The sequence below is a fragment of the Oryza sativa genome, chromosome 4, assembly GCF_034140825.1.
Source record: "Oryza sativa Japonica Group chromosome 4, ASM3414082v1".
NCBI lineage: Eukaryota > Viridiplantae > Streptophyta > Magnoliopsida > Poales > Poaceae > Oryza > Oryza sativa.
The window spans coordinates 9,873,717-9,893,865 of record NC_089038.1 but is presented as its reverse complement, the minus strand read 5'-3'; the positions used below and the strand labels follow the sequence as shown (position 1 = coordinate 9,893,865).

General features: G+C 43.9%; 2 long non-coding RNA genes and 1 pseudogene across 3 annotated transcripts; 2 read left to right on the top strand and 1 right to left on the bottom strand.

The window, feature by feature from the left end:
* Window positions 1-4,738: 4,738 nt before the first annotated feature.
* LOC107278059 (uncharacterized) lies at window positions 4,739-7,701 on the top strand (annotated as a pseudogene). The gene has a single exon (XR_001545169.3). The product of XR_001545169.3 is annotated as an uncharacterized protein (transcript).
* A 1,827-nt stretch (window positions 7,702-9,528) lies between these two features.
* Window positions 9,529-10,689, bottom strand: LOC112938685 (uncharacterized). The gene is made up of 2 exons (XR_003241875.2): window positions 10,214-10,689; window positions 9,529-10,123 (listed from the first exon to the last, which is right to left on the bottom strand). It is a non-coding gene; the product is annotated as an uncharacterized lncRNA (long non-coding RNA).
* Window positions 10,690-16,020: 5,331 nt separating this feature from the next.
* Window positions 16,021-18,626, top strand: LOC136356019 (uncharacterized). Its single transcript, XR_010740668.1, has 2 exons — window positions 16,021-16,635; window positions 18,090-18,626. It is a non-coding gene; the product is annotated as an uncharacterized lncRNA (long non-coding RNA).
* The last annotated feature ends 1,523 nt before the right edge of the window (window positions 18,627-20,149 follow it).

Here is a 20,149-nt window from a genome sequence, read left to right as displayed (position 1 = left end):
GGCGACCTCGCGCGCCACCGTCGCACTCCACCTTCAAGCCGCCGCGTTCCTCCGGTGGTCAATCCCCATCGGCGAGGTCCCCGTCATGCAGTGACTCATCAAGGCGGCAAGCAACGTCGTCACAGGTCCTCGTCGTCGCCGGTCACCTACCAGCCGCTCGACCCCTGGCTCCAATCCTCCGCCGCCCCATCATCACCTCCCTCTCCCGCATCCTCCCCACCTCCACCTTCCTCCTACCCAGTCAGGCCGTCATGGCTGGGGGCTCGGCGGCAAGTGAGGACGACATGTCAGAGCTGGGCAGCCTGGGCTAGGAGATACAGCGGCGTTGGGCGTCGTAGTGGCGGCGACCGGCGTGAGCGTCGGGGTGGCGGCAGCCTTGGGCGCGGGCACCGGCGTGACAATCTTGGGGGCCAACGCAACTAGTGGCGGCGTCAAGGAGGGCGTCGGCGGCGCGCGGGGCCACAGGGCGCAAGCGGCACCGTGGAGGAGGGCGTCGGCGTCGGGTGCCCTTGATCTGGTTGGGCGCCAACTTCCAGAAGCGGACGGTGAGCACGCCGTTGTCGAGGGAGGTGGCAATGGAGTCGAGGTCGGCCGCCGCCCACATGACAAAAAGGGAAGGGAGAGAGGACAAAGGAGTAGAGAGCGGTTGCCGCCGCTCCACCCGTCCCGCTCCGCACCGCCGGCCTACTCTGCCCGCCGCCGCTGCTTCGGCCTCACGCCCCGTTCCGCTGCCAGCTGTCCAGCCCCGCCGCTCCGTCCTTCGCCGCCCACATGCCGAAAAGGGGAAGGGAGCGATGAGTCGGGAGCGGTCGCTGGTCGCCGCCGCTCAACCCGTCGCCCGCTCCGGCCACCCCGCTCCGCTTTGTAGCTTGCTCTGGCGGTCGGAGCTGCCGTCCGCTCAGCTCCGGTCGCCGCCTGCCTTTGCTGTGAGCCTCTGACTCCAGCGAGAGGAGAAAGAGAGATATTGAGGATGACGTATGGGGCCAATGGGCCCCACCATTTATTATTATTGTTGTGCGTAGCTGACATGTGGGCCCTATGAGCTTTTTCTAGATCTAATTGCCACGTAAGCGCCATGTCAATGCCACGTCAGTCAAAACCAGAGACCAATACTGCCGAGGGATCTCATTTGCATGGTTTTGTAAGATGAGGGATGTTTTGTATCTGGTTTTGCGGACTGAGGACAAAAATCAGATTGGGCGACAAATTGAGGGACCTAGAGTGAACTTATTCCACGACGGGGGCACTGGTAGTTCCGACCGTTTAGCAAAAAGTTCACTTTGTGTCCTTCGACGGGTTGGGTTTTGTCCGCGTACCTCAACCGTAAAACCAAATATACAAATCCCAACTTGATGCACATGCACGTGGAGTGGGTCGGGGTCGACCCATCTACCAATTGACCCAGCTCATATAACATATGGGGGACTGCTTAGGAATCTTCACAGGAACCGTGCAGTAACAGAATGATCATCGTGTAATAATAGGATCAATTCCTTGCAGTAACGTCATTAGAATATAGTGATAACGAATTTAGTTTTGTAAAGTTCTTTTTTAAAAGCATTATGGTGCGTATGGTTCGAAAATTTAATATGTGATGTGAGAGATATCATTATTTAAATATTTGAATTCCAAACGGATCTACTTAGCTTGCTACCATGTATATTTGTGTGCAAAGAGAAGTACTTTTAGCACTTGTGTCAATTTGTGGCCATGCATCTCTAATAGTACTATAATATCACAAGTACATGATTACCATTTTTAAAATTTAGTTCTTGACAAACGATAGTTTTAGTTTTATAGCAGTACCGTTACTAATAATATTACGATTTCACGATGATGTTACTGCCAAAAATATGTTCTGCAGTAACATGACATATTACCGCACTTCTACGACGTTAATAAATATTGTAACGACGTTAAAATATATTCATGATAGATCTAGTTTTGTTAGATTTTTTTTTACGAACATTGTGGTGCGAATGGTCAAGAAAAACAATATATAATGATAGTTTTCTCTTAAGATTGCAAATTTCAAATTTTAGCTCTACATAAGCAGAAGTACAATAGCAGTATTATTTCCACCATATGTTCTCTGCTACTGCCATTTCTATCCTGATGTTACTAAAAATCTGCAGTAAGAACGTATTTTCTATAGTTACTACACTTCCGTGATATATATGTTCTCAATGTTACTGCACTCCCTCATCGCCATCCTTCATATCCGTCGGACCTGCATATTCTCAGTGTCCTCGTCGCCGCCGTCCAGCCCTCATGTAGCCGGAGGAGCTTGTGGTCGCTTTCTCCCGTAGCCTCACCAATTTATGCCGGAAATCTCCTCGATTATTGATGCTACTGTGCATCCGGAAAAAACTGAGTAAGGAAGAGAGGAATGGTAGGATACGGTCAGACGAATGCTTATGGACGGTATAAACACTCACACCAAGGCTCTGTTCACAAGTTTAGGTTACCAATCCAATCAGTATTTACGGAAAATGGATAGTGCTCGTATAGCAGTAAAAAAAAGTTACTATAGTAGCACGCTGGATTATAGATGCTACTTAACTAGGTGACATGCAGGGTGTCATGTAGCAATTATATATATAACTTAACCGCTCCCCTCGTGTACCCTCCTCCCCCCACCCCATCCCACCCCCAAGTTTTTCCTTTTTTTTCTTCAACCGTCCGTGCTCCTTCCGTTCCCTCTTTTTTTTTTCTCGTGCACTCGTGTTGTCTTGCTTCCCTCACATAACCATTGATAAAACAAATATATTAACAGTTTACTTTCGTGTTGTTTTGCTTCGCTCACATAACCATTGATAAAAAAATTATTAACAGATTACTTCTGCACCCAACCAACCTTCATTTAGTAAATGAATTATTGGATTTTAGTTACGTTGGAGGCTCTGTCAGAAAATCAGTTACTTGCAAATATATCATTTGATTAGTTCCTTAATATTAGTAATGATTTTACTATTTAGTTAAATAAACCCTTCTACTTTAGTAATATTTTTATTACCTAGTCACCTGTAATAATATCTTTATTTTTTTAAGTTATTTTCAGTAGCTCGGTGCCTTATTTGTCGTAGTACTACCAAGTGTTCTTTTTATTTTTAATGCTATGTATCGATCTATTAGTATTTTTTTCACGAACGCTTATTAGCGCATAGTAAATGTTTTATTGGACAATGACATGAGAAGAGTATTTTTCTTTTTCCAAATTAGCCTCCACAGCATGAATACAATATTACAGTGTGAGTAAACATTTTACTCCATGAAAATTGTAGGCTGGTTATATACTCCATAAACATGATAATTTGCCAGTGGAGACCGTGTCGATTAAAATAATAATTTTCGGTTGAAGAGGAGAGAGAAATCATGTGAAAGTTCTAAAAAGCCCTTGGGCCCACATGTCATATCTTCCATCTCTCTTCCACCAGGAGCGCCGTTGTCCACAAAGTGGAGCGTCGGGAGTCGTGCAGCGGCGGTGGTGGAGTGCAACAACCGGGAGTGCTCGGAGACGTGCGGCGGCGACAGTGGCGGAAGCGGTGGCGGCGGTGACGGTCCCGGTTGCGGGGGCGGCGACGCCGACGATGACCACGACAACGCGCAGCGATGGTGGCTACGGCAACTAGCGGCGCGGCGGTGAGTACGCCTTCACCGCGTGGGGTGGCGGTGGCGGAGGGTGAGGACTACGACTGGGAGGCGGCGGTGGACGGCCCCGAGATCAAGATCCTGGCGTGCGGCGGCGACAGTGGTGGCGGCGGCGGCAGTGGCGGCAGTGGCGCTGCGTGCAGGTGACGGCCACAGTCGGCCATGGCGGCCGCGTCAGCATGGCGACGGCGAATGTGGCAGCGGCGGCGGCGACGACGACGGAGCGAAGACGGACGACGGTGGCAGCCGGCCGAAGGAGATCGTGAGAGATCAGAAAGGGGGGAGAGGTTGTGATGGGGATTGACCAGAGATGAAAGAGCTGGCATATGGCCCAAGGGCATTTTTGACATTTCACATGATTTCTCTCTCCTCTTCAACCGGAAAATATTATTTTAATCGACGCAGTGTCCACCGGCAAATTATCATGTTTATAGAGTGTTTTCCCCCAAAAGTGAGTTTAGGCGGTGTCCTAGGGCTAAAATCACACAATAGCAGTGTCCTGTAGCAAAATTTGCGATAACAATTACAAACAGGAGACAGACGTACACATATTCATTTTGATAAAAAAAATCAAGAAAATTGCAACCAACATGAGACACTGCAAGAGCCATATATGTTCTGTCATCAGTGATCTCATTGAGTGTTGCTGTTGAATCCTTATACCTGAGATTATCATGGTTATCAACATGTGTAGTAGCTTACTTAGGGACTGCTAAACGCTACTCCGTAATTGGGTAGTTATAAAAGTAGTTTTCGGGTATGATATGAAACATGTAGTGGGATATGAATAATCAAGATGGGATTTGCCCCTCCTATGGAGAGATATCTCTGAGCCCCTCGATGTTGTAGATTATAGAAGTGCATGGCCATGCCAAAGGTGATTGAGGAGTCAATCACAAGTTATATAATCTATCAACAGGTTCGAGTGAATGATTGAGCTATTAGAGGATGGCACATATCTAACCTTGAGCTTAATCGATATTGTGAGACAAAGGGGTTCATACAAGTATACACTAGAGGTTCAGCCGATATGATCTTTATGTATGCTCGGTGGGTCAATACGTTCTGCTAGGGGCCGCTGTTGACGCGTGGACTGAAAAGGAGTTTTCGGGTTACAGCCGAGTATATATGAACCTACAGGGTCGCACGCTTAATGGGCCGGAATAAAGGGATTGGATAGAGATCTAATATGAGCTTAATTCGGATAGGGATCCGAATAGGAGTCCTACGGGCCTTAGAGGCCCAAGTGATAGATCCTATATATTCGTGAGGGGTGTGACCGGCGGAGGCATTACATCACGTGAGAAACCCTAGCCGTCACTTCCCTCCCCAAGAAAAGCCCTAGCCGCGCGCGGGTGCTAGCACATCTGCACGTGGCGTTCCGTCCCTGTATGTGTGGACACCGGTAGAGGCGCCGCTGGTTTGCGGTGATGATCGGCGTGGGAGTACGGCGAGGAGAACGCACGAGGAGGAGAAGGTCGAGTCGGTGCGATCGACTACTTCCTCTACATCGACGTGCACTACTTCGCGAGAGTTCCTTCGACTTCCCAGGGTCTTCTTCCGCTGCACAGCGCGTCGAATGGTAACGATATATGATCTAATACTTGCATGGTTCCTGGTTTACGCGATAGAAAATTTTGATTTATGCTATCGTAGCCTACGCGTATCCCAACAGATATTGGCAGTTGTCCGAACATTAGACACGTGAATGAGTGAACAAATGAAAATTCAGATGGGAGCATATTTCTGAGAATACTGCACACATGCAAAATTGCAAATGGCATATTTCTAATTGACATTTAGAGCATGATGTCTATAAGCACCATAATTTTCGTAACGTTTCAGAGCTTTTGACACAACTGTAAGTATCAAATTGTCCAGCCGATCAAACTAAAAAAATATGAAAAGGGCTGCACATGCAAATCGAGAGAACATGACACTCAGGGCTCTGAATATAATTTCTCTGAACGAAAATTCTCGGTCCATCTTTTATTCCGCTGAGGACGCAGAAATCAAGTGGGTGCGTACCTCTCGTCACCGTCAGGTATTGTAGATCGTATCTGTCCCGCACCTTGTGCTCAAGTGTATCCGCTTCCTTGCTGCGACCATGTCGGCGAGAAGGTGCTGCAGAGAGGCGTGAGTCGTGACACAGGGCACAACAGGGTATTTTGCGCATTTCACCATCGTACAGTAAAAATATTAGAAAAAGACAATCACAAATAAAAAGACAATGGAAAAAAATCTACTGATATGAGCCCAGCCCCTTGCACAGGCTAATTACATAATTGCTGTTAGTTCCTTTAACTAACTAGAGTGCATCGCCACTGGAAAAGCATCTGAATCAGACCGCCCACCTACAGTTCAGTTCATGCATTTCAGGCCAGATTAAGGACGGCGAACAAGACAGCATTCCTGTGGCGCCATCACCACTGGCATCCATTAGGACCTCGATCACTTAACTGTATGCAATATATCCTCCTGTTCCTTTTCCCAGCTTCCTGAACATAATAAAGTGAATTCACGAATCAAAAGAAAATTCAGATGGGAGCAAAGAAGGGGGTGCTGATTGCATCGTGAAAACAACACTATCAATAGACCTGATCATGCAACCATGGTTTTGATCACTGCGAAAACCATGGGCGTGAAAGAAGTGTAGAAAAGAAAGAAGAACTGGAGAAAGGGAGCAGAACATATCGAAGCTGGAGGTGATGCCGGGCGAATGGAATCGCTCATGGTGTTGTTTGTCTAGAACTTGCACACAAGCAACTACACAGCACCAACAAGCGTTATCAAAATGAGGAAAAAGGGCTTGAGCAAGGTGACCTTGTCCTCGGTGAACATGGAACGGGGAAGGAGTATCTTGAAGGATTCGGCATCCACCAAGAACCGACATGGCGCTGCATCAATAAAACGAGAACCTCCCAGGCGGCCATTAGTTCAGATGTGAGGAAGGAAGGAGGTGCAAGCTGACCACATGATTAAGATCTAGTCCACCACCATCGATACCAAGAACGCCTCGCTGCCTCGACCATGCCGGCGGCGACGCCTGGATCCGGCGGCGGGGGATCACAGGCACGCGATGAGGTGGTCGCCCCCCTGCCGCGCCGCCGCCTAGGCTGCCGCCTCCTGTTCGACGAAGCTGATGCCGAAGGTGGACGGCCGGGCGGACAATGGAGAGGCCTCCTGATCCAGTTGTTGCCGCTATCGCTTAGAGAGGAGCTGCATTGATGTGCGCTCGATCCGCCGCCGAGGATGTAGCCCAATCCACGTTGCCGTCGAGGTCGATGCCGCCGCTCGATCTGTTGAGGCAGACCTCCGCGTCGGCACTGCCGAGGTCCTCGTCACATCCGGCGATGAGGAGCGGAGGATGATGCAACAGGAAGGGGGCAAGGGTGGCGCCTGATGGTTGGATGGCAGCCACCGTCCTATTGCCAACTCACAACTGGACGACGCGCCGCCACACCTCCAACGCCGACAACCAGCCCGGATCTCGCCCGCCATTCGCCGATCCTAAAAAAAAGGGGTGGACAGCGACGGGAGTAGGGGGCGATGGTGGCGGCGCTGCGTGGACGGGGGAGGTGGCGGCACAAGGGGGACGCCGATGTGGACGGGGAGGGTCATCTCGGCGGCGTCGAAGCCAGCTCTACCTCAAACCCCCGCCGCTGGATCCAGGCGGAGGACGACCGCCGTCGCCGGATCGGGCGAGGGACAGCCCCGCCGAGCCCGTCGCCCGCCGTTGGCGCAGGCCATCGTCGTCGCTCGCTGCTGGCGCAGGCCGTCGCCGTCGCCCGTCGTTGGAGGAAGCTGGAGGGACCCCGCCGCCTGCCGCCCGGCACACCGAGGAGGCCCAAGCCGGCGACCGCCCGCCGCCGACCTGCAATCGCCGCTCAACCGCCTGTCGCACCCGCAGGCCTTCATCGTCGCTGCCGATCCGTAAAAAGTGGAGATGGAGGGGAAAGTGGGTGAACGGTTTCTACGAGGGAGAGGGAGGGAGTAAATATAGGCCTTGTTTGGATACTCCGGGCTATTAACTAATCCATAATTAGCGGCTCCGGGCTATTAACTAATCCATAATTAGCGGCTGATTACTATAGCATCACTGTAGCAAATTATGGATTAATATTAGATTCGTCTCGTAAAATAGCCTAGAAATTATGGAATAGGTTTTATCAGTAATCTACGTTTAATACTCTTAAATAGCAAGATTCCGAAAGCCTCCGGATCCAAACATTGCCATAGTTAGCAGATAGAGTTGATAGTAAAAAATTGACTCCGTTAAGCGTGGGAGGAGGGGATGCGGGACGGGAGGATGGGTGCACGGGAGGGGGGGTGGGGTGTATGGGGGTGGGTGTGAGGGGGAGCATTTTAGCTATTACGCATCCTAAGTCTAGTGAGTCTAGTATGTATGTATGTATGTATGTGTGTGTATATATATATATATATATATATATATATATATATATATAGAGAGAGAGAGAGAGAGAGGTGTATATACTCCCCTCGATTATCCATTAGCATCTGATAGGGCCACGGTGAGTCAGATTTTTTTAAAGAATGTATTTTCCTTGTTTTTTGTTTTAGTACACATCTGACGGAGTGCATGTGTTTCAAATTTTAAATGCACGTAACTGATCGATCTAAACACGTGGAGGCGGTGGAGCGCACGCTTCTCTGGTTCAAAATGATTATACCATATACTTATTTTTCTTCTTCAGAAAGTAGTACTAGTACTAGTATGTACTTACTTTTTGAATATCACGTCCTTTGCTAGGGAATGGTATATGCTTCTTTATCTTGTAGAAGTATATACTATTTCTTAAGAATGGTATCTCTCCTTTTTTTTTACACGGGTATTTACTGCCTTTTCTCTAATTGTATATACTAAATCCATAGTTTAAATCCATAGTTGAAGGAGTATGTACTGTTTTTTAAGTATCCGATAGGTAAGGATTTTTTAGTATTCAGTATATTAGTCGATATACTATTTTTCATCCGGTATATATATACTAAATCTCATCTCTAGCCGTATATACTAGATCATCGTTGAAGGAGTATGTACTGTTTTTTAAGTATTCGATAGGTAAGGATTTTTTAGTATTCAGTATATTAGTCGATATACTATTTTTCATCCGGTATATATATATACTAAATCTCATCTCTAGCCGTATATACTAAATCCATCGTTGAAGGAGTATGTAATGTTTTGTTTTTTTAAGCATCCGGTATGTAAGGATTTTTTTAGTATTCGGTATATTAGTCGATATACTATTTTTCATCCAGTATATACTAAATCTCATCTATAGCCGTATATACTAAATTCATCGTTGGAGTATGTACTGTTTTTTAAGTATCCGGTATGTAAGGATTTTTTAGTATTCAGTATATTAGTCGATATACTATTTTTCATCCGAGAACTGCTATAAAACGGGATCTCGTTGCAACGGGATAGACATATTATCTGTTCTCTTGCACGAGTATCACATGTATCAGGTCCTAGGTATCACAGATACCGGGTACCAGGTATCACAAGTATCATAGAAGGGTATCCTGTTCCAACGGAATCGATTGGTTAAGGAATATGTACTGAATTTTCAAGTACCAGTATATATTAATTCTCTCGGTTAGGTAGTATTTACTGCATTTTTCAAGTATATCGATCCAGTATACTGAATCACTTGTTGAAGCAGTATATACTACTTTTCTTATGGGATTCGGTATGTAGTATAGCCATAATTGATATATAATGTATATATATGTATGCATGTACCTCGTAGATTTGCTAAATAATTAACGAACTATACTAAATAATTGATTGAGTAGATAGATACCACTTTGTTTCACCGAATGGTATATACCAAAGCATCAAAAGAAGTATACTTGATGACAAATTGATAGTTTATTCAAAACAAAAGTAGTATATGTTATGATACTACTAAGTATATCATCAATATGCACAAAAAAATATCAATCCCAACTAGCTAGAGAAAATAGTGCATCGTCTTCATCGGCATGGAAACGGTAGTAATTAGCAGCTGGAACCGGCGCCTGGCAACGAGGAACGCCCGATGATGGTGGCCGCCATCATCTCCGCTTCTCCGATGGGTGGATGTGCTAACACGCTGCCATGCCGTCGCCGATTTTGAAAACACCCGGCCGCAGTAGTCGTACTCGTACATCCATGGGGCTCGCATCGCATCTGGGCCTAACTAATCATTCAATGGATGACTGCGTCCTGTTCTGAAATCAATAGAAAACAGAAGATTGCAAGTTCGATCTGCTGCATGCCATACAGAGATGGGAAAAAAAACATCCGTTCTGCAAGAAGTAAAGGGGGAAAAGGAGAAGGATACACCATTGATGGATCGCTGATTCGCTGCCATCGTCCGGGAGACGCCGCCGCCTCGGTCAGCCCCCATCGCCTGGACATGCATCGCCTCGGTCAGTCCATATGGATTACGTGTTCTTCTACAAGCTGCAGATGTAATTAGAAAAATGAACGAGATTCTACGGTTTACCGTCTACAAGCAAAGCAAATAAATTAGAAAGGTGATTAGGCACCTACGATGGCATCCTCATTCTCGACATAACTAGCTAGGAGCGCGTTGGCCCCTCGATCTGCTTGTGGCTCTTACCGTCGATTAGAAACTCCTTGGCCATACGCTATCGTCGGGAGGACGATGACCTCATCTATGAATCTGATCAGTGACGTCGCCTTCGCCTATGCACAGGACATACACCGGCCGCTTTTCGATCGATGGGACGGCCTGCCGACTTACGCTAGCGAATGACTTCGCCGCCTGGCTGGATGATGGGCAGCGCTGTGAGCCACCGTCGCATCCTGCGTACGCTTGCCGATGACGCGCCTGGGGACGACCATGACGCTGTGGACTATATGGTTGGCGCTGTGAGATACCCGCCGCCGTCGCCTCCTCCTCCGCCTGAGACCCGCCTAGCGATGACGATTTGGTATGGGACAGCCGTAAGCGAGCCGGCGCCGCTCGAGTACGTCGAATGGCAATGGATTTGTGCGGATGGTTTGCGAGATCCTAAAAGCATGGGATTATTAAGAACTGTTATGGGTTTTTTTTTCAAAAAAACAAAACGGGTTCGATCGGTAGTATGATCCGATAGGACGATTGATCGGAAATGGGTTTGATGGACGGTGGATCAGAGAGGGAGTACCATTTTCATATATATATATATATATATATATATATACACACGTATATGTATATAGACACATACATATACTAGCAGTGATACCCGTGCGTTGCAACGGATTCTAAATAACATTCATTGACATAAATTAAATTAAAATCCTAAACCATATATCACAATTGGACTAAATAAAATATAATCATAAAAATAACAACATAAAACAACAAAAATAAATTCTACTGGAACTATAATTCAATATCATAAAAGTAATATAACAAAATCCCTATTTTTTTCATTCAGCTATAAATAATTCAATATTATAAGTAATTACAACAATTTTTCATGGATCAAATAGTGCTAAAATTAATAATGTAAATGAAAAACAACTGAAATTAGCTAGACATTTTAAAACTTATTTTAGCTCATAGATGAAAATCCGATCCATTAATTTTGAACATGTAGTTATTTCATTGGTGAAAGGACCTTAATGTCGCCTAGAGGGGGAGTGAATAGGCGTTCCTAAAAATTATCACAACTTCATAGCATATTAGAATGATGAGAACTTTCGGTTCAAATAGGAACTTCCGATATGAGATTGGAAGTTCCGGTCTCAACCGAAAAATTCGGCGGATAATGGAATAAAACACTAGCTATGAACTTGTAGCTCAAATAAAGAAAATGTATATGAATCAAAAGGTGACAAATAAGGTATCTAAACAAGATATAAGGTCACCAACTAAATCAATTAAGCATGCAAGTAGATCGGGTAAAAATAAGCTCAAGCACAATATAAGAGAATGCACAAATGGGCAAACCAAGAGAGGAGACGCGTGATTTGTTTCCCGAAGTTCGGATCCACGGATCCTACGTCTCCGTTGAGGAGCCACAAGGGCCGGGCCTATTTCAACCCTTTCCTCACGAGATTGCACAAATGCACTCCTCGGTTTCACTCTTGATTTATTCCCTTGCGGAGGCGAAATCGAAGCCTTTCACAAACTTTCCGTGGCACACCACAACCTTGGGTGCTCACCGGCGACGTCTAGCCGTCTAGGAGACCTTAGTCCCCAAGAGTAACAAACACAATCGAAGATTTGCTTGCTATGAACTCGAGTGCTCAAAGTATGCAGTGAAGCTCACTAGCTCTCAACTTCTCAATCACTCAATCTAACTCTTTCCCCTTCTCAAATCCCTCTCACAAAGAGGCACCACAAAGGATGGAGTGAAGCTCACTAGCTCTCAACTCCTCACTCTCTCAATCCAACTCTCTCCCCTTCTCAAATCCCCCTCACAAAGAGGCACCACAAAGGTAGGGAAATAGGCATGGCTATTTGACTTTGGATGTGTCTAATATTCCCCAAGAGCAGCCGCAACTCAAAGGAGGGGTAGAGGAGTTTATATACCCGAGCCTCTCAAAAACTAGCCGTTGGAGGCTAAGACTGTAATTTTCGGATTTTCCGAAAAGCATTTTCAGACAAGTCCGAAAATCTACAGAAGCAAATCTCATATTCGCAGCCATTTTCGGAATGTCCGAAAATTTTCGGAGTTTCCGATAATTTTTCGGACTTTCCGAAAAGCGCAGAGTAAAACGACTATAACTTTTCTCTCGGGAGCCCGTTTTTTATGAACTTGGATTCTATGGAAAGCTCACTCAGAGGACTACCCAACTCAACAAAAAAAGGTCTAAAACCACTCAAAGGATAGGTTAAAGCTTGGGTTTCTCTCAAGGTAGCACTATGATAGATCCTTTGAGCACCGAGACATACACAAACACCTCGACGTTGCATCCCTCTTAATAGTACGGCATTCCTAAACTCAAATGTAAATAAGAAGAGAATTATACCATTAGGAATGCCTTTTTTTCATCTTTCTTTCATCGTCTTGAGGGACGCCAATGCCGATACCGTTTCACCATATATTCTTCAAATGATTGATGCGGTTACTTGTAGCTTCAAATGGTCTCGCATGGTCCATCATGACAAACCCATCACTCGCCCTTCACCACCGGATTTGGTTCTTCGGCGCCAAGCCCCTTGCTTGCCCTTCACCGCCGCATGGTCCATCGCGACTGAGCATCGCTTGCCCTTCACCGTCTTGCCATAATAGCCACTTTGTATCACACATCTTCAATATCTTCACTGTCATTCTTGGTATTGTTAGGTGTAATGATATCACTTGAGCATCAACACCTTTGTAATCCTTGGGACCTATTTCTTTCATTCAACTCAATAAAATTATTAGTCCCAATGATCCAGTTGTCAACCTCCACATGTTGACCAACCGATCGCATGTATAAAAGAATATGAATAAATGATGAGTATTAATCAACACCACAAGTGTCATATACTCAAATATATGTTAAAATGTAAAGATCCCAATTAAATGATGGTGAATAACTTGGATCGATTACATGCATAACTAAAGTATAGGATTTGCTCCCTCTAAATGTATGCATACAAAATATTTGTGTGAAGGAAGAGTATGCATAACAAGATATTAAATATTGAGAGCTTATCCTATACAAGAATAGAAGGCATTTATCAAATATAGACAATAAAATAAAAACATACCTTTATCACCTCCATGTTCTCAATGTAAAGAGACTAAACAAGATATGGCTCAAACAAAACATTAGTCTCACATGCTTATGTAATCACATGAAAATATTATACATTAATATATATCAATATGTGCACGGGTAGAAAGAGTGATACATATAGCTTGATCTCCATGCATTTCATCCCTGTGATTTAGGTACACCATCAATGAACGTTTCTCTCTCAACTCATATGAAGTCCAAAAATCACCTCTCACATATTCCACTTTCATATCCATATGAGACTAGTAGACAAAGAAATGCTTATAACAATGTTAGTCTCATATAATTGGATTTGTCATTAATCATCAAAACCAAATTAATGGCACTTGAACTTTCAATTGACATAAAATATAATTCTTTTGTTCTATTCATATTCCTATTGTCTCAATATTATGTGAGTGTAGCCCATGAACTGGCTAAATCTGTCATGCGTACATTCGGCTGTTTGGCGTATGCAGGCTCCCTCTTGCGTAACTAAGACACTAGCAAATGATTTTGTAATTAGATGAGTAATAAATAAAGCATTATCTTCCCCCAAAAAAATGTGAGTGGTCCAAGAGCAAGATTAGGTTACACCAAGAAGGAATAGTGTCTTCATCCATAGATGGTGAAGGTTGGCAACGAAGAAAATTAGAACAACATGAATACGACTGGCAACGATGTGGTACCAATAGAGATAGAAATGGCAACTACGAGCTCTGATGGTGAACACAACTGAATGAGTGCGTCAAAACGCGTTCCCAAACGAGGGATTTTCATTTTCCTTGAACGCGCAGGAAAAACGAAAGATGGATAAAAAACGAGTAACACTCTTTTCATCATCTTCCCTAGCCGAAACAAGAAAAATTAAAATTGTATTAAACTTTGGGTAATTAGGATTTTATATTCATATTTGAGCATAGACAAGTAGTAGTAAACAAATCGACACAAAGGAGAGACGCAAGGAACATATGTGGAGGCCCCACGTGAGCTCTCGTGTGGGTACCAGTGGTAAAAACCGGTATATTTATGAAGAAATAGGTACCGATGCCTTTAATTTTTAATTTGAAATAGGTATCAGTTAATTAAAAAACCAACACCTATAATATTATTTGTATATTCCTCTGTAACTCTGTAAATATTTCTATTTATACAATTTTAAACTGCTGGGCAAAGCTCTGGTAGTATTCCTGGTTAAAAAAAACTATAATATTATAGGTAAAACCGACAACCCTGAGAACCAAGCCTAGCCGAGCCGGGCTACTCGACCCACTCACGAGTGGATATGGAGAGGGAGGGGTGGAGTGGGCATCCTTATCCACTCCACTCACCTCCTCTCTCTCTCGACAACGTCGGCAAGCGAGCGGCGCCCTCCCTCACCGTGAGCGACGGCGCCCTCCCCACCGTGAGCGACGGCGCTCTCCCCACCGCGAGTAGTAGTGATGACGCCCTCCCACACCATGAGCGGAAGCGGCGGTGTCCTCCCCCATCGCTTGTAGCAGCAGCGAAAGCGCCCCCCTCTCACCCCTCAAGATCCGACGCCGCCCTCCCAACAACGGCGGCGGCAGTGACTTCCCTCGGGCGGATCCAGCGACGATTACGGCGTCAGCGGTTTCCCATGGTGGATCCGATGGCGATGGCGGCGTCAGCGGCTTCCTGCCCGTGGATTCGGTAGCAACGACGACGCTATCAACTTCCCGCGGGTGGATCCGCCGCGGGAAGCCGGCGATCCACTGGGGATGACAGCATCGCCGGCTTCCCACGACGGATCTGACAGTGATGGAGCCGCCGCGTATACAGCGGCGACGACGGCGCCTTCCCGCGGGCGGATCCAACGGTGACGATAGCGTCGGTGGCTTCTCAGCAATGTTTTTTAGTTATTCTTCTGGTTCCTTTTCTCTTTTCCTGGATTGTCAGATTGGATTTTGTATATATATATTTTATTTTTGTTTTATCTGTGCATGTGGGAACGCAGACGATTTGTATTAGTAGAAAATCGGACGTGCTTGTATGGACGAAAAATTAGCGCGGAATTGACGGACGAAAATGCGGTGACGATCAAAAAGTTATAACTTTTTTTTAAGTAGTGACGATTGAAAAGATAAGATATTTCCAATTTATGATTATATATAAACAATGGCCCTGTTTGAATCCGGAGGGCTATTAAATAGCCCTCCGGAATCTTGCTATTTAGGAGTATTAAACGTAGATTACTGTTAAAACCCATTCCATAACCCCTATGTTATTTTGCGAGACGAATCTAACGAGGTATATTAATCCATGATTTGCTACAGTGATGCTACAGTAAACAGTCGCTAATCATAGATCAATATACATCATTAGATTCGTCTCGCAAAATAATTTAGGGGTTATGGAATCAGTTTTGTCGGTAACCTACGTTTAATACTCCTAAATAGCAAGATTCCGGAGGACTATTTAATAGCTCGTAGGATCCAACCAAGCCAAACAAGGCTAATGTTGTGGCAGCAGTGATACGTGTAGGAGTCATGACGAATCCTTCTAGGTCCAAGAAAAAAAAGAGCAACAGAAAGAAGCTTTAAAAAAAAAAGAAGAAAACCTTATCCCTAATCCCCTCCAACCCTTCGACTTATCCTCCCAGCCGCTACCAACCACCCAGGCCACCGAGCACCACCCGTCCATCCCAATCTCGCTTCCACCGACCAAGCGAGTCGCCACCGGCTCGTTCCTCAGCCTCCGCTTCCGTCTTCTCTACTCCTCCTCCCATCCTCCATCCTGAGCGTGTCCTCTCCATCAAGCTCTACGGCGTCGTCGTTGGTCTCCGTGGCGGCGTCGAGCCCGCTGGTGTCGCCGAATGCGAAGCCCCGCGTGCAGCCGAAGCTCCCGCCGAAGACGAAGCTGACCACCATCACCTTTAGCCCCCACCACAAGCGTGACTACCAGGTCACCTGCACCAACACCGGCTGCCGCCCCTGCGTCGTCTCCTGCCCTTCCAACTGCCCCAACATGTGCCTCGTCGCTTGCGCCTACTGCCTCACCTTCTGCCCGCCTCGCGCTAGCCGCCCACGGTGCCTGTTGTCTGCACCGATGCCGGGAACACCGCAACGACGACGGTGAAGACGAGGAGAACACAGGCGACGGTGGCCATGGCAACTATGGATCTAGCACGGGGTGGCCAGCAAGGCGGAAGTTGGCGATGGGTGAACGGCAGCAAGCAAGATAAAGGCCAGAGACAACCCAATATTGAGGTCCCCCAGTAGCAGCAAGCCTAGGTAAATCGATCTTGGATGGATTGGAGTTCCCCGTTGATCCCTCTGGTGATTTTATTTTGGTGGATTAGAGTTCGATTCCGGAGTTCTTCCGTGCATCGCTCTGTTTGATTTTATTAGGATAGATTAGAGTGTAATTCTATCTACTTTATCTTTGCGAGTTTGGAAATTTGGAATCTATTTTATCTGGAATCTGGAACCATCGCTAGCTGCTGGTGTTAACGCCAAAAATTTGGTAAACCCGAAGTCATCATCATCGACCTTCAGAGGCTTGGAATCGACCGATGGGAGTTATAAAATCGCCAGCAGTTGTGTTCTTGGTGGAGTTGGATCAATTAAAGGAAATTTATTTAGATGAGTCCGAATTCAAAAGACGATGCAGCTTTGTCTGTTTTCTTTTATCTTTAGGAATGTATGTTTAGTATCCGATAAGCATTTTATGTTTTTCTTTTATCCTTAGTAAAGTCTTTTTCTTGTTCTACAAGGACTAGTATCTCCCCATTAGTATAAATATATACACCCGGGGTCATTATAAAATATCTCTTGATCAATACAACTACTCTGGGGGCATCGCCACCCTCTTTTCTGAGGTTTTTACTAATCATCCGGTGGAATTTGGCACCTGACGTGGGGTTGCATCGGTTTAGTTTGATCTCCGGCGAATGGGTAAGTCCTATGTTCCGCCGGGGTTGGTGAATTTATCGTCTACATCAGCGTCGTTCAAGGCTGCATCGCTCCGATCTCTTGGATCGCTCTGGTTTGGTTGATATATTTGCCTACCTGATATTTCAATTCTATCTCTAATTGCATTGTGTTTAGAGACGCATCGGTTTAGTTGGAACTGTCTCGGTTAGGTCTGATCCTCTATCTTAGCCGATATATCTCTACAATCACAATGTTATTCTGAATAGATTTGTTATATCCATCACATTAGACAGACCTATCGGCTCATCGAGTATTAGATTATCATATACAATCTCGTGCTGCATCGGTTAGGTTCGACCTACTAGATTGTTGTTGATAATATAAATCTTGTTAAGCCGATAGGTTCATGCTAATGTTTTATCGGGGTGCTAGCCGATAAGTTATCTGGACGTTGCATCGTCTTATAAGGATTGCATATACATATAAATTGGATTTAGCCAATGGCAACAAAGGTTTCATCGATCTATCTAATCTTATGGATTTTATAACATCATGCCTCCAGCCGATGTATGCTTTAACATTCGGATCAATATTTGTTCTCTCATATCATTGTTAGCCGATTGGTTTCCATTGGATTATATTGTTGTTATTTATCATCATCAACCGATCGCCTTTATATCATTATCTACATTGGACATATAGCCGATTGCTTAAAACCCTATCGCTATCGGCTGGTATCGACATCGGCTAGGATTGCTCCATCGCTTGTCAGCCGATCGGTTATTTGATCTACTATTTATATATCTTTTCAGTTGCAGGATTAAACTGATTGGCACGCTCGTATCTCATCAAGTCTTGGACCTGCACTGGAGCTAAGCAGATCTCCCAGGCCAGTGTGTATTTTTGGCGTCAACAGCGGGTTATGCACGCGAGACCGAGAAGACGCACCACGACGGACAAAACGGATTGTGATGATTGTAAAAATATGAATATATATATATATATATATATATATATATATATATATATATATATATATATATATATATATATATATATATATATATATATATATATATATATATATATATATATATATATATATATATATATATATATATATATATATATATATATATATATATTACACCCGTGCGTTGCACCGGGTGAAGTCTATTTTGATCCTATTATTGTTATATGGTTTAGTTAAGATGAAATTTACTGCGGGAGTTCACTTGGATATATATATTTTTAGAAAATCATGAGCTACAGTTAGGAGTCCGATCGTCTCAAGTTAGCATACGAGTTTTGTAAATATAAATAGATTTCTTATATGATTCCTTCTGAATTCCTAAAAGTGAACGATGTTAGAACCAAATCAAATACGGATATGTATTTTCAAAAGCAAACGAACTTAAAAACCGACTCATACACAGATGATGCACCAAAATACCGGTAAAAATATTTTTAATTTTTATAATAGTAGAGAAGAGATAGAGATAGAGAAGAGATACAGATTAAAATCAAAACATAGAATTAAAACTAACTCAAACACGAATGACGAACCGCGAAAACATCTTCAATTTGTATTTCCAAAAGCAAACAAATTTAAAAACCGACTCATACATGGATGACATACCAAAATACCGATAAAAACATCTTAAATTTTTATAATAGTAGAGATAGAGAAGATATATATATATATATATATATATATATATATATATATATATATATATATATATATATATATATATATATATATATATATATATATATATATATATATATATATATATATATATATATATATATATATATATATATATATATATATATATATATATATATATATATATATATTATAAAACCCAAGCTGAAAGATGCTAATAAAATTGGATGGAACCTCGTGCTTTGTCTTGTGGAATATATACATGTTAATCTTTTCTACTGACTTTTTTACATGCATGTTAATTTTTGCGATGCACTAGTATTTAGGGGTGAAAACGGATCAGATTCGGACGGATAATAGCTATACCATATCCTAAACCATTTTTTTTAAATGGATGCGGAGTGGGTGCGGATGATGTGCGGATACGGATGTGGAGTGGATTATTTCGGACGCCGGATTCGGTGCGGACTCGGTTCGGAAACAAACATAAAGTTGTCGGATGGCAAGTTTGTATTCAGTCCATATAATAAGAGGGCGCCAATACAATTAGCCATAATACGATGGCAAAATAACATCTAAACATGATCTCAGCTCTCTAGGAAAAACCAACCAAAACACATCAATAATATAATTTTGCTTAATATAACACATCCATAAAAATAATCCAACATACATCCATCACTGGTCATTGTCACTGCATTGCTTAAAATTTAAGGGCTTATTCGGATCACAGGATTGTAAAAACGTAGGAATAGAAAAATCATATAAATATGATAGGAATGCATATGTAAAACAGAGGATTGAAAAACACAGGAATTCTGTAGATAGGATTGATAAACATGTGTTCGGATAGACAGAGGAAAAACGCAGGAAATGGAAAAAATGAGGTAGGAGTGGATGTAAATTTTCTTTTGTTTCTCTATTGATTGCACAGGAAAGGAATGTTTCCTCTGATTTTCCTTTAGATTGATTCATATGAACCGAACGATAAGGAAAGGAAATATTTCCTATCTACAGTATTCCTCTGAAAATCCTCTAAAAATCCCTCAATCCGAAAAGGCCCTAAGAATGTAAGTCATCACTCAGTACGACATGCATGTAGCATACAACCTACAGGCATACAGAAGTACAGCACAACACACAACATAGTTTTTCCATAGGCATACAGGAGCACATCACACAGCATAGTTGTTCCATAGG